At 43.6% G+C, this 14,182-nt stretch overlaps 1 protein-coding gene across 1 annotated transcript in view; it reads right to left on the bottom strand.

Annotated features, from left to right (window-relative positions):
- LOC103179984 (cytosolic phospholipase A2) overlaps positions 1 to 1,127 on the bottom strand; it is a 51,852-nt gene extending 50,725 nt beyond the window's left edge. Inside the window, exon 1 of the mRNA XM_007895559.2 lies at positions 1,018 to 1,127. The gene's annotated coding sequence lies outside the window, so the exon portion shown is untranslated. The remainder of the gene's footprint in view (positions 1 to 1,017) is intronic.
- Between the last annotated feature and the right edge of the window lie 13,055 nt (positions 1,128 to 14,182).

Below are 14,182 nucleotides of genomic sequence, written 5' to 3'. Positions count from 1 at the left end.
AAATCCTCTCTCTATCTCTGTCTCTGTCTCTCTCACACATATAAATACAAATCCTCTCTGTCTCTCTCTCTCTCTCTCTCTCTCACACACACCCGGACCCGGTGTGGCACTGCGGGTGAATCTCTGCCCCCACAGCCCTCGGGGCGAAAGAAAGGCAGCGAAATGCGCACAGGTTCGCTCCGCTGCTTCAGCGTCAGGAACCCCCACAGTCTCCCCTTCCCCTTCGCACCAGAACTTCTCGTTCGCTGAACGGTCCGCGCGATCCATCGATCGATCGCAAAGTTTGCAACGAAAGTATGAGCCGTTGCCCCCTCTTGTGTGTGTGTGTGTGTGTGTGTGTGTTTGCAGGGCTCTGGGCAGAGCTTTTCCTGCCCTTTTTTTTTGCTGATGTCTTGTACACGGGTTTTGGGATGTCAACACAGTGTGTGTGAGTTGTGTGTGTGCTGTGTGTTGTGTGTGCTGTGTGTTGTGTGTTGCGTGTGTCTGTGTGTGTGGTGTGTGTGCTGTGTGTTGTGTGTGTGCTGTGTGTGTGCTGTGTGTACTGTGTGTGTGGTGTGTGTGCTGTGTGTGTGGTGTGTGTGTGCTGTGTGTTGTGTGTTGTGTGTGTGCTGTGTGTTGTGTGTGTGCTGTGTGTGTGCTGTGTGTACTGTGTGTGTGGTGTGTTGTGTGTGTGTGGTGTGTGCTGTGTGTGCTGTGTGTGTGGTGTGTGCTGTGTGTGTGCTGTGTGGTGTCTGTGTGCTGTGTGCTGTGTGTGTGGTGTGTGCTGTGTGTGTGCTGTGTGTTGTGTGTGTGCTGTGTGTGTGGTGTGTGCTGTGTGTGCTGTGTGTGTGGTGTGTTGTGTGTGCTGTGTGTGTGCTGTGTGTGTGGTGTGTGCTGTGTGTGTGTGTGTGGTGTGTGTGTGCTGTGTGCTGTGTGTGTGGTGTGTGCTGTGTGTGTGCTGTGTGTTGTGTGTGTGTGGTGTGTGCTGTGTGTGTGGTGTGTGCTGTGTGTTGTGTGTGTGCATTGGGCAGTTCTTACCTCTGAGAGCAGTTTGGCTTCATTGAGTCCCGTCTTTCAGTTTGGGGATTAATTTGTTTAGGCTTCAGAGAGACAGACAGACAGAGAGAGAAGGAAAGAAGGAAAGAAAGAAAGGGAGAGAGAGAGAGGAGAGGTTGAGAGAGAGAGAGTTACAAAGTGATGTGGGCACCAACGGATATTACACGTTCAACAGAGGCGGTGCTTAACATTAATTGCACTGTGTACAAACTGGACTGACTTGACTCAAAACTGCTCCATGAAAGCGCAAGGGTTTTTATTTTGGTCTTTAATAATCTTTTCGGGCTGTACGATTCCCCGTGTGTGCGTGTCTGTGTGTTGGGTAACCTTCTTAAACTTTCCGTCTATCTCAATCCAAACTGCAGGGAGCTCATCTATTTTATGGGATCACGCACTCCTCCTTAAGCGTTGGGTTGAGTGTGCAACCCGTGGTCTTAATCGTAATAATAATCTTTGCATTTCGTATGGCGTCTTATCATGTCATCGCATTCCTCTCAAAGCGCTTCGCCGGATACGCCATAAAGTGTAGTGAGTGTCCGACCGACACTACCTTACCCTTTTCCCACCGAATAGACGGGAAATCTACCCTTAAGTAGTTTGGACTTCAGTCAGCTAGCCCAGACCTTACATTAACTATTTACCCTCTTGCAATTTTTTTGGTCAGTTGTGTGTCTGAGACATGTGGAAATGCATCACCAAACCAAGAATTCCATGCATCCCACCTACACATGGAAGTTCCAGATTTATTGGAACTAAATGCACACCTGCTCCCCAGAGCTTTGAGAACCTTGCCTAAGTTTGGCAAGAGCCAATTGTTGGGAACTCCAGAGTGTGCCTTGGGGTACTGCTGAAGTCTATCCAGCTAAAGACACATAGCTTGCCACTGGAAGCACTGTCTGTCAAGGTTTCCCGCTGCCTGTTCAGCTAGGACCACCCTATCCATTAGGGCTTTGGCTTGCACGGTTAACAGGAACTGAGACGGAAAAGTCCCAGTGACTGGTCTGTCCTTCCAAGTCCTGCCGATGAGCCAGGCTGACTGTGCTGCGGTCAGCAGTGCCCTGAAATACTGCCCTGAATAATTATTTATTTCTATTATTATACCCCGCTCGCCTCCTCCCAAAGACAATCCACATTTACTCTCCATAGCCTGGATTATGCCACTGGGAGAGTGCTGCTCCAGACTATTGGAATGCACTGTGCTGGAGGTCGGATTGAGTTCTTTTGACCCAGTTTACCTGATCTGTGATGTTGGTCCGTCCCTGCACAGGGTAGTCTGATTCCCATTCTAGTCGACCCGAGATTGACCACCTCCCAACTTCAGCTGATCCCACTCTAACGTCTGGGTTGTATCAAAGTTATCAGTATATTCTGTGAAATGCTTTGAGACATCTCAAAGATGCTATATCAAATGCAAGGATTACTAAATGCAAGGATTATTATGCTCTGAGACTCCACCTTGGTCTGTTTGGTTTTGTGGCATTGCTCATTTGGTTTTGGGGTGGGGGGTGCGAACTGGCAATTGGCACTTAAACAAACTTGCAGTACTTCCTTTGGAACTGTGGTACACTCAGAGTAGCAATAAATATGGGATGTTTCACATTGCTGCACTGATCAACCAAAACAGTATTCTGCGATCATCAATAATCAGAGAGGAAAATCTACAACTTGTTCCACCAGTTCATTTAATTACGGCACATCTTTTCATCACATTTCCCAATCTTTTCATTATATTGCTTAATAGCCTTAGAACATTTATCTGTATATATCTATCCATTTACATATAAAATAATTATACCATATATCATCTGTGCGTCCATAATTAGATCCAATCAAGTACCCATCTGCCTCCAGCTTGGGTGCCCAGACATCAGTGTCAAGTGCTTTGAGATATTCACCTGACATTAAGGTGCTTTATGAGCGCAAATTGAATTGCATTGTATTGTACCTACTTTCACTTTAAACATCTCAGTCGATTCTGCACCTATAGCATTTCATACTGACAACTCATCGGATGAAGAAATGTTTCTTGATTTTACTTCTAATTTTTATATATGATGTGTTCCATCGCATTCTTTTTCTTCGAGCTGCAAAATGCCAGAAAGATTATATGGACCCTTTCCCTGTGAGGGAAAGATTCTAAAACTGGTTTCACATAACCTCACATATTGACTGTTTCACTTTGTTGCAGTAATCAATTAGATATTGTGCAATTTCTCAACGTCTTTCAACATCCTCAATGTGTTTCTGCATAAGGCATTCACAAAGAAACCTTGACCTGCCCCAGAATCCAGAAACTTGACATCAATAAAGCGCACCACAAAGGATTAGTATAAATAGGATCACCAAACACTGCCTTGAACAGAGGCACTGCTGAGCTCCAGTGTGTGTACAACAACAACAACAACAACAACAACAACAAGATTGCATTTATAGAGCACCTTTCACGTTGGGAGGGCGTCCCAAGGCGCTGGACAGTTGGGTCGGGACGCGAGCAGGGGGGAACTGATCAGGGTGAGGGGAGGGAAGGAAGGGAGGGAGCGAGGAGGGGGTAGAGAGTCGAGAGGGGAGGTGAAGGCATGGGGGCACGGAGGTGTAATAGGGGGAAGAGAGTTCATTCCCCAAAAGATCTTCTTTCAGTGTTGCATGATGACTGATTTACCACCCAAAGTTGTGTTGAACGTATTTAAATAAACACATCGGTCTGTATAACAGTAAACTCCAGATCCAGCATTCCTGCACATTATTTTGCTGAAAGATTTATTATTAAGCCTACAGGAGATGAGAGATTGTCTATGTGGCTATGCTCACAGACTCATAGACAATGTATTTTGTTCGTTATATGGTCACAGACTCATAGACAATGTATTTGGTTTGGTTTATGGTCACAGATTCATAGACAATGTACAGTATTTGGTTTGGCCTATAGTCACAAACTCACGGACAATGTATTTGCTATAGCTTTCTATTTAATACAAATCCCATTGCACTTCATTTTGTATCCCCTCTGGTGGAACTTTACATAAAAATCTTTTTTTTGCAAAATGAAACCAACACACACATACATTGATGACACATTTGAGGTAATAACATAGAGTCACATAAGAGTCACTGTCGGGCAATTTCAGTACTCTCAATCCTGAGTGTGTCACTCAGTATAAAGCGGAATAACTTGCCTCCGCTAAGTTGTTTACCACTTAAACAAGCATATGGTCATGGTGGCTAGCGACTAAAGGATGGTTTCTGGATGAAATCATTGCGATGGTCCCACCAAGCACTTTGACGGTGAGCAATCATGATAGCTCATCAAATGCTATGACTAAGCCACCATTTTCAACTGCTTGCGGCATAATTTATTGTTGAATCTTCGCTGCTCCTTCTGTCTCTCTGTAACCGGTTCCACTGACATTATAAGTCACATTTTTTGGGGTGGGGGGGTCAGCCAGGTGTCTGACACATGCGGAAACCCATCACGAAGCTTAAGAGTATCCAAACCAAACTGAGAATTCCATGCATCCCACCTACACATGGAAATTCCAAAGAGAGATTGTTAGCATGGAATGTGCATTGATATTGCCGTCTGCGGCGCTTTCCTGCTGGTTGTCCAACTAGGACCACCCTGCCAGTTAGTGCTTTGGCTTACAGGCTTAATAGGAGCTGAGTGGGAGGATTCCCTGCCCCCAGGTCACATCCATTCACCTTGTAATATCATGGGCCTACCACAGTACAAGCTTTTACTTGAATTCTGCCCTCGGAGTGCAAGTGAAGTACTTGGAGAGACCCCTCAAACATAGGAGTTGGGATGAACTTCGTTTTTATAAGCAGTTAAGGGTCATTAAGGGAACAGATAGATATGAAATAAACAAGCAAGCTTGATCTACAGAGAGAAGTGAAAACTGAATTATAACAGTAGGAGACAGGTAGAGTGACAGAGACAGAACTGACTCTGGGTCTGGATTGACCCTGATGTAGAAACAATGGATGATAAGGAACTGTTTTTAATATAAACACATTTTTTCCCCATTCAGAGTTTGTTGCTTCTACTCCTGAAGTCAGTAACACATAACAGTAATAATAATACAGTAAAACTCTCATAAGTCTAATCTGGATAAATTGTATAATCATACATCGTGCCCAAGTCCCGTTGAATTTCCTATAACTTAAGAGTTTCACATAACTCATACTTAGCATAAATCATATTAATTGTATGGTCCCCAATGTGAGGCATACTGTAATAATAATTTGATGCCGGGCTTCCACATCAGCAGGACGATCCAAAGCGTTTCACAGGATATACTGCAAAGTGGAGTGACTGTGTGTTTTGTAGATGAACACGGCAGCCGATTTGCGCACAGCAATTTCCCTCCAACAGCCATGACTGTCTGAACTGTGTGAACTCTGAACGCTATTCCCACACTATAAACAGTTGCTGTAACACCTGATTAACTGTTTTTCTTCCAAAGACGAAAGATTCTCCTGACAACCACACCTGCAATCATCTTCCCAGAGGCAACTCTGTCTGGGGGAGTTCCAGACAATGTGAGAATCTGTCTCATCTAAAGTTGGTGAAGCAAACCTGTATCGGTGTTTCAGGAGATAGTTTCTCCATGACAAGTAACATAAAAGGCATCAACCAATGAATTGATACATACCGTCATTGTCAGTGAAGGTGTGGTTCAATGACAACACTGCAACAAACGTCAAAAAGTGTTTGTTTTGAATACTATTCTGTGTCATTGGAGGAATGTCACAATAGATGCTAAAGAATCCTGTCTGTGACCCTTTCATCTCCCCCTCCCCCGATAAACCAACAACTCCCATCAGCCGATGGGAATGTGGCTCCTGGTTTCTGCAGTGGCTACACATCACCAGGTAGACTGAGCCAGTCGCCTCATTCCGTCACTTTCCTTAGGAATATTATGAATCAGTAGTCCCATGGGAAACCAAATGTTTCCCAGTTTTTGGTGTGGCTTATGGTTTCTGTGGTGGCAATAACTGGCTTCATATAATAATAATAATCCTTGCAATTGATATAGCACCTTATCACATCTTCTAGATGTCTCAAAGCGCTTCACAGAATATACTGTAAAGTGAATTGACTGTATATTTTGTGGGCAAAACACGGGAGCCAATTGCGCACAGCAGTTTCCCACAAACAATCATGGATTGAGTATTAATATTATTTATTTTTTTAAAAAATTGAAGGGATTATTACTCCCTGGAAAAGCCATCCATCAATCGACTAACAACCGGAATCCTACCCATTGCTAGGTAAACAGGCGTATGGACTAAGGAAACTTGCCTAATGTTTTGCCCTGCCCGGAAATTGAACCTGGGTCCTCTTGCTTGCGAGGTGACTGCTCTACCCAATATGCTAGGAACTCCACGAGCCAGACAATATAGCTGCTGTAATGGTATATATTTTTTTATATCTCACTTTTCCTTGTTGTACCACTTGAGTTAAAGAACAGCAATAATTTTATATTTATACAGCGCCTTTTCACGTCAGGAGGACATTTTGCAGTGCCGTCTGGGAACCTGAGCTGCGGGGTGGGGGGATGATGGATGCGTGAGGAGAAGAAAAGTTGATCAAAAGCGCGGGAAGGAACAAGGTGGTGGAACTCTAGGTTAGCATTCCAGAGAGCAAGCACTGAGCTTTCAGCTCACCCTGGGCAGAGACACAAAGCAGGGAGTGGCCGAGATGGTCAGATTTGAGGAGCTCGCAGAGTGAGGATGAGGTGAGTCTGTAGAGAGATTTAAAAGTGAGCACGAAGATCTTATAATAATAATAATCCCTCCATTTGATATAGTATCTTATCATATCATTGAGACATTTCAAAGCGCTTCACGGAATACATTGTAAAGTGGATTCAATGTGTATTTTGTGGGTGAAACGCGGCAGCCAATTGCGCAGAACAGACAGTCCCACAAGCAGTCGTGGATTGAGTGACCAATTTTATTTTTCTTGGAGGGATTATTACCCCTGGAAAGTAATCCACCAATTGACTGACAACTGGGTTCCCACTTACCGCAAGGGAAACAGAGAGGTGTGGAAGAAACAAACGTGCCTAAGGTTTCACCCCATCTGGGAATCAAACCTGGGTCCTCTCGCTTGCAAGGCGAGTACGATAACCACTAAGCTACGGGACTCTACATCTTGAATTCAATCCGCTGGGGGAGCGGTGGGAATGGGAAATCGGTGGAGTTGAGCGAGGCCTTATGGAGTCTGGTGCGGGGAAGACGTGAGCTGCAGAGTTCTGGAGGGTCTGCAGCTTGTGCTTGAAAGAGCTGGATATGCCGGTGTGCAGGTCATTTGAAACAAGGAACCTGAATGTTTCTAGCATCTTATAATGAAGAAACATCTCAAACAATTCACAAAGAATCACCATCAAGTGTAGTGACTATTTTAAAGGCAAACATGAATGCCATTTGCATCTACCTGGACGAATGACCAAATATCCAGAGGGATTGTGCACTGAGATGACCGACTCAGTAGGACTTTCCAGAGCCAGGCTGATAATTGAATGTCAACCTATCTACTTCTCGCCTCTAGTGACAAAAATGCAAAGCAGAGCAATTTGTTTAATCAAGGAAGTAAGATACAAGAGTAAGCCCTTTAGCTTAGCTGGTTTCGAGTCCTCCAGCGATCTGAGATGCTATCGTGAAGGCCGCTGTATTTTGTGGGCGAACATAAAGTGCGTCCATTTTAAGATGTGCAGAACCTGGGGTGACGTTTATAGTTAGAAACATCGATTCCTGCAGCACAGATGGAGGCTTTTCAGCTTATTGTGCCGTGTCGGCTCTAGAAAAAAGCTGTCCAATTAGTCCCATTCCCCCGCTTTTCCCCATAGCCTTACAAATTTTGGAAATTCTGTCCTCAATGTATTAATTTCAGATAATTGAAATCATATCCTGGTACATAATTTCTATGCGTCAGCAGTCATTCATTTCACACAAACAGCTATTTGCATCAAGTGACATCTCTTTTTAATAATTGTCAGATAATGTTCAGAGTATGTAAATAGCTGCCGCACTTCTCCTCCCTTATTTCCTCCCTCAACCCTCCCCATGCACATCCACTCCACCACCCGCAGTCATCCCCTTGACCTGGTGATCACTCGGGGCCTCACTGTCTCGAAACTCACCATTATCTACCATTATGTGGAGTCCTGTAGCTCAGTGGTCAGAGCACTCGCCTTGCAAGCGAGAGACCTGGGTTCGACTCCTGGCAGGGTGAAACCTTGGGCAAGTTTCCTTACTCCACACGTCTGATAATAATCCCTCAAGAAAAAAATAATAATGATTTGGTCGCTGAATCCACGCCTGTTTGTGGGACACTGCTGTGCACAATTGGCTGCCGCGTTTCGCCCACAAATATACAGTTAATTCACCTTACAGTATATTCTGTGAAGCGCTTTGAGACGTCTAGAAGATTATGCAAAGATTATTATTATTTACGACAAAGCAATCTTGTACCATCACTTCATCTCCCTTAACTCCTCAATCCCTCTCCCCATCGCCACCCAACCCACCTCCATCTCCTACTGCCCCTGGAAACAAATATCCCCCCACTCTCTCTCTCTGCTGCCTTGGAGTCATCTGAACCGCTTCCCCTCTGGGCTTCCTCCCGCAATGATCTATCCTCCTCGGTCATTCTTCTCCATAGCTCCCTCTCTGCCATTCTTGATTCCCTTGCTCCCCTCTCTTCCCGAACCGTCTCCTGTTCATGTAAGTCGCCATGTTACACCAGCCACCTCCACTCCCTTTAAAGCACAGGTGCGTGTCGCTGAACGCACCTGGCTTAAATCAAACTTAACAGTCCATCGGCAGATCTGGCTGGATCTTATCAAATCTTACTGCTCTGAACTCTCCTTCGCTAAATTGTTGTTCGACTCCAAGACAATCTTGGAGGCCAAGGACAACCCCAGGCTCCTCTTCTCCATCACCAACTGGCTCCTCCACCCACCCTCTCATGCCTCGCCCATCCTCACCTCCAACGCCAACTGCGAGGCGATGCTGGACTTCCTTGAGTCTGAAGTCGAGGGGATCCGCTTAGTTGCCACTGCCCTTCCGTCTACCACCCCCTCCCCACCCCCTACCCATCCCTCCCTCCACACCTTCAAATCTGTCTCCCACTCCTCTATCACCACCCGCACAAAACCAAACACCTGCTCCTGCTGGTTCCTGCGCCTGGTGGGTCTGAGGTATTCCAGGGCACTGCTGATGACAGCACAGCCAACCTGGCTCATCATCAGGACCTGGAAGGGCAGACCAGTCACTGGGGGCAGGGAGTCATCCCACTCAGCTCCTGTTAACTTTGTAAGCCAAAGCCCTAATGGGTATGTGGTCCTAGCTGGACAAGCAACCAAAAGCTTGCCAAAGAGCAATATCGATAGCAAGCTAAGCGGTTTTAGTAGGTTAGATTCCAGCAATACTCCAACACATACTCTGAGACCCCAAACTTTGGCTCTTGCCAACCTGCTCCTGATACTTTCAGGAATTAAGTAAGCAGAACGCGTCCCCCCAAAGAGTGAATGGGCATTTCGACCACAAGGTGGCAGTATGTTTCCAATCTTCACACCAATATTCTGTGAGAAGTGTGGTTTGAAGTTTGTTGTAAAAATAATTGTTCAGTATTTTGCCTGCATTGGCAATTATGTCTTCAAGCATCTCAAAGCACCTAAAGGAATTTCTGTAAAGTGTGTAGTGTCTGCGTATTTTGCAGAGGGCAGCACACAGCAGTGTCCCACAAACAGCCACGGAGTGAGTGATCAATTTTATCTGGAGATTCATTGGGCAGGACACCGGGAGTGAGAGAGAAACTCCGTTCTCTTTCCGAATAGGGCCATGGGATCTTTAACCTCCACCTGAACAGGATCTCGGCAGACCTCGGTTTAACATCTCTTCTAAAAGGTGACATCTCCAACAATACAACATGTACCACAGCAAGCAAGTGTGTTCAAAATCATGATGTGGGGCTTGAACCCTCAATCACTACCCTGCATGAAGAGGATGATATCAATGCAATTGTTTTGACTTGGAAGCGAGAGTGCTACCAACTGAACCAGGCTAACATTCTATCAAGGTTTGCACACTAAACTACTAAGTAAGTAGTCTAAGTCTAAAACCAGGTGGGATATCTGGGGCTTGAATGCTGGACTCATGTAAAAACAGTTTGATGTATAGGAAGTTGGTGAGGTTGCTATATCTGAAACTCTCTTGTGATCTTGAGAACGGATATTGTTCTTACTCATACTGATGTATTGACAAGTAATATGTTTCTATAAACTGTCACTGTCATAAAATGTCCTACTAGAATAACATTTATTATATTGGTGCATAATTACGTAGAACATCACTGCACAGAAACAGCCTATTCGGCCCAACTAGTCTTTGGTGGGGTTTATACCTCAAACAACAACCTCAACCTCTCTATTCCTCTCTCCCTCACATATATATCAAGCTTCCTCTTAACCTGTTGATTCCTCTTTGCTTCAACCGCAGATCTTGGCAGTGAGTTTCACATTCCTCCCCCCTTCCCCCTACAAATACGTCCCTCTTAAACTCACTTTTATATATGAAATTGGTGTTCGACTAATAAGAAGGGTGTCATTTGTTTAATGTGACCTGAAGGAACAGATATATTATTGGGGATTGAAATTCTTCTAGCTCCTATACTGATAATTCTGTAACCTGAAGCTTTAACAGGTAGAGTGGCCAAAGCCAGACAGGCAAGTGGTCCTAGCCTGACAAGTGGTTCTTATTATTAGAACAGGGTATTATTATTAACAACTCGTCTGAAAGAAAGCACCTTTGACAATTCGGCCCTCAACCAGTGGTGCACAGGATAGTCAGCCTAGGCTATTATTTTTGATCAGCCGGGTGTCTGACATATGTGGAAACCCATTGCATTGCTCAAGAGTATGCAAACCCAACTAAGAATTCCATGAATCCCAGCTATACATGGAAATTCCAGGGCTAGATTATTGGAATGGAAGGGCCACTCTCATCCAAGAAGGACTCATCCTGTTTTACCTAATTCCAGAAAATATTAGGCATGGATTGACAAAAACAAGGCTTGGAGACCCCTGAGTGTGCTTTGGGGTCCTGCTGGAGTCCAACCAGCTAAAACCGCATAAACTGGTAGTCAGCCTAGAATATGAGCTCAAGTTTTAATGTGATCCAGAGGCTTGCCTGTGCCAAGCGATTACAGAGGACTATAACAATAATAATAATTATAATATAATAATAATCTTGCATTTGATATAATGTCTTTCAAGTCCTTGCACATTCACAGGATAGATCATAAAGTGCAGTGACCATGAATTTTGCCAGCAAATGCTAATTTGCATACAGCAATGCCCCACAAACAGGCACGCAGTGAATGACCAACGTTATTTGGGGGATTGTTATAACAATAATAAATCGCCAGGCTGGAGTGGGGGGGNTGAGAGGGGGGTGTAGAGAGTGGACTTCCTTCTCTTTTCAAGTTAGTATAGTAATAAGACAGTGCCTGACAAATAGTTATTGTTTTCCCTGGCTTTGCCCTGTGCCATTTGCCTGGGAGCATAGAAAGTCTGATTTAAACAATAATAATAATAATAATTTATTATTATTTATTATAATTATTTATTATTATTATCATTTAAACTTGTTTTATTAATATTAATCCTTGCATTTTATATAGCGCCTTATCACATTGTTGAGACGCCTTTTAAAAAAACAGGGTTTGGCTTTAACAAGCTTTACCACAGCATCAGAGACGTGTGAAAACGGTCGTACTAAATTTCCTCTGAATGTAGATCACAATCAGAAAGACAGATTGCAGTTTGATCTCTATGTCCATTGCTATCGAGGCTGAATCCGGCCAATAATAATAATAATAATAATCCTTGCATTTGATATAGCGCTTTTCACGTCGGGAGGACGTCCCAACCCCTTCCTTCTCCCCCCTCAGGCCAGTCTCATACCATTCCACACTCCACACTCCAGCTTTAAGTTATTCAATTCTGTGTACGTTCACTTCCTGCTCATGGAGCCTTCTTGCTCAATGTTGCAGAAGAGAATTTTTTCCTCTTGTGGGTGGATTGCTCCTTACGCACGTTTTTAAAAGCAAGATAGAAGTGGGATGAGTTTTCTTTGTAAGAAAAATTAACGATTGCTTGTTTGAATCACATATTTTTGGCCCCCTTCCCAGACATAGCTCCCTATGCTTTATGTCATAATTCCCAAGTGGAAACAGGTCAATTTACGCACAAAACATTTTTGTCAGCGTGGGGTATTTGCTTTCATACATTTGCGAAAAAAAGAGTGCCAGGGTGGGGGGTGGGGGAGAGCTGCTAATGACAATTGATAGAATTGTCAGAGAGAAACTGATGGGACTTCACAGAGAATAAAAGTGACCTTTAAGCATAATCAGCATTTTTCATTATTCATTATTAATAACTAACATGAATTCCTTACATTTCTAATACAGACTCAGTAAAGGAGGTCAGGAAGGAGGTAACTTTTAGAGAGTCTTTAAGATGAAGGGTATGGGAAGCAATGAACAAATGATGATGATAAAAATCATGTAAATAATAATAATCCTTACATTTGATATAGCTCCTTTCACAACAACAACAACAAGATTCCATTTATAAAGCGCCTTTCACATCAGGAGGATGTCCCAAACCGCTTCACAGGGTATACATATATATACAAAATTCACAGAATATGTGAAAAATTTTGAGATTTTTCAATAATGTGATAAACCGCCATATCAAATGCGTAGATTATTATTATACAATGTAATAATCACCTTGTTCAACTCATCTTGTTCTTAACTAATGATCATACATGTACAATTCCAGCAATGAAAAGGGACTAGGAAATTGCTTAGGAAACAACATGTGTATAAATTGCCTGCACACTAATGAACCCTGGAGCATTTTCTCTTTTTAACTGGTGGCAATGAGCCAATTGTAAAAATTTACATGATAAGGCGCTATATCAAATTCAAGGATTATTATTATTATTATATTATTATTATCACTGCCTTCCTCTCAGATCAGCTAACAGCACAGCACCATCCATGGAACTGGTCTGTATGGCTCCGACTGGGTAAAACTCATTGCAAAGCTGGGCAAAGATGTGTCCTTTTTTATCGACATTAGTATCAACGGGACCAAAACATAAATTTATTCAGTCTTTTGCGTGTTTTAAACAAAACTGTAGCAAAATAAGTTTGAACTGCTTAGGAAACCAACATGTGTATAAATGGCATGCAAGCCGATATGCTATTTCCTGGTGATATCAGAAATAAACTAAGCAGGCAAATAGCCAGCGATCCTAACAATACTAACACCTAGAACAACTTGCATTAATGCTTAACAGTGGCGAGCTTGACTCGGAGCCGGGGAGAGGTGGAGATAACCACAGGCGCAGTCGCAGACCAGGAGGGGCCTGGCGGTGTGATTGAGGCAGAGTTCCAACTAAATACTAAATTATTTAGGGCACAAAATCATATCCATCTGCAATGTGATTTAATCAATTGTTTTAACAAACACTCATGTTTTAATGGAAACATATTCAACTCTTCGCTAAAGAGCTTAATAAAACCTCGACTGCAAATCCAGTAGATATTCTATCCTTTTAATTACATTTTACATTTGTCCATCCCTTTCATTACAAATTACTTTAAGTCCGACAATTTTGGAGTCCTGCAGTGTAGTGGATAGTGCACTCGCCTCGCAAGCGAGAGGACCCGGGTTCAATTCCCACGTAGGGTGAAACTTCAGGCAGGTTTCCTTACTCCGCTCACCCGTTCTTATCGAGCAGTAAGTGGGGACCTGGTTGTTAGTCAATTAGCGGAATCCTTAGGCGTAATAACCCCCCCCCCACACACACCCAAAAAAAAATTTTAAATTCAAATTTGGTCAGTCAATTCCACGACTGTTGGTGAGATGCCGCTGTGTGCGATTGGCTGCCACTTCTCAGCAATGTGATCACTGTATCAAATGCAGGGATTATTATTAATAATAATAATTGTCTTCCAGCCAAGGGATAGATAGCATCGATTAAAGAAAGCAAGTGACTGCAGCCAGTGACGCCCCACACGCCCCCACACTGGGTGAGTCACAGCTGAATGCTGAACTGCATAAAGCAGGGG

This window comes from Callorhinchus milii, unplaced genomic scaffold, assembly GCF_018977255.1.
Source record: "Callorhinchus milii isolate IMCB2004 unplaced genomic scaffold, IMCB_Cmil_1.0 Scaffold5, whole genome shotgun sequence".
Lineage (NCBI taxonomy): Eukaryota > Metazoa > Chordata > Chondrichthyes > Chimaeriformes > Callorhinchidae > Callorhinchus > Callorhinchus milii.
Note: the sequence above shows the minus strand (reverse complement) of the source record. Positions and strands in the feature narration are given on the sequence as shown.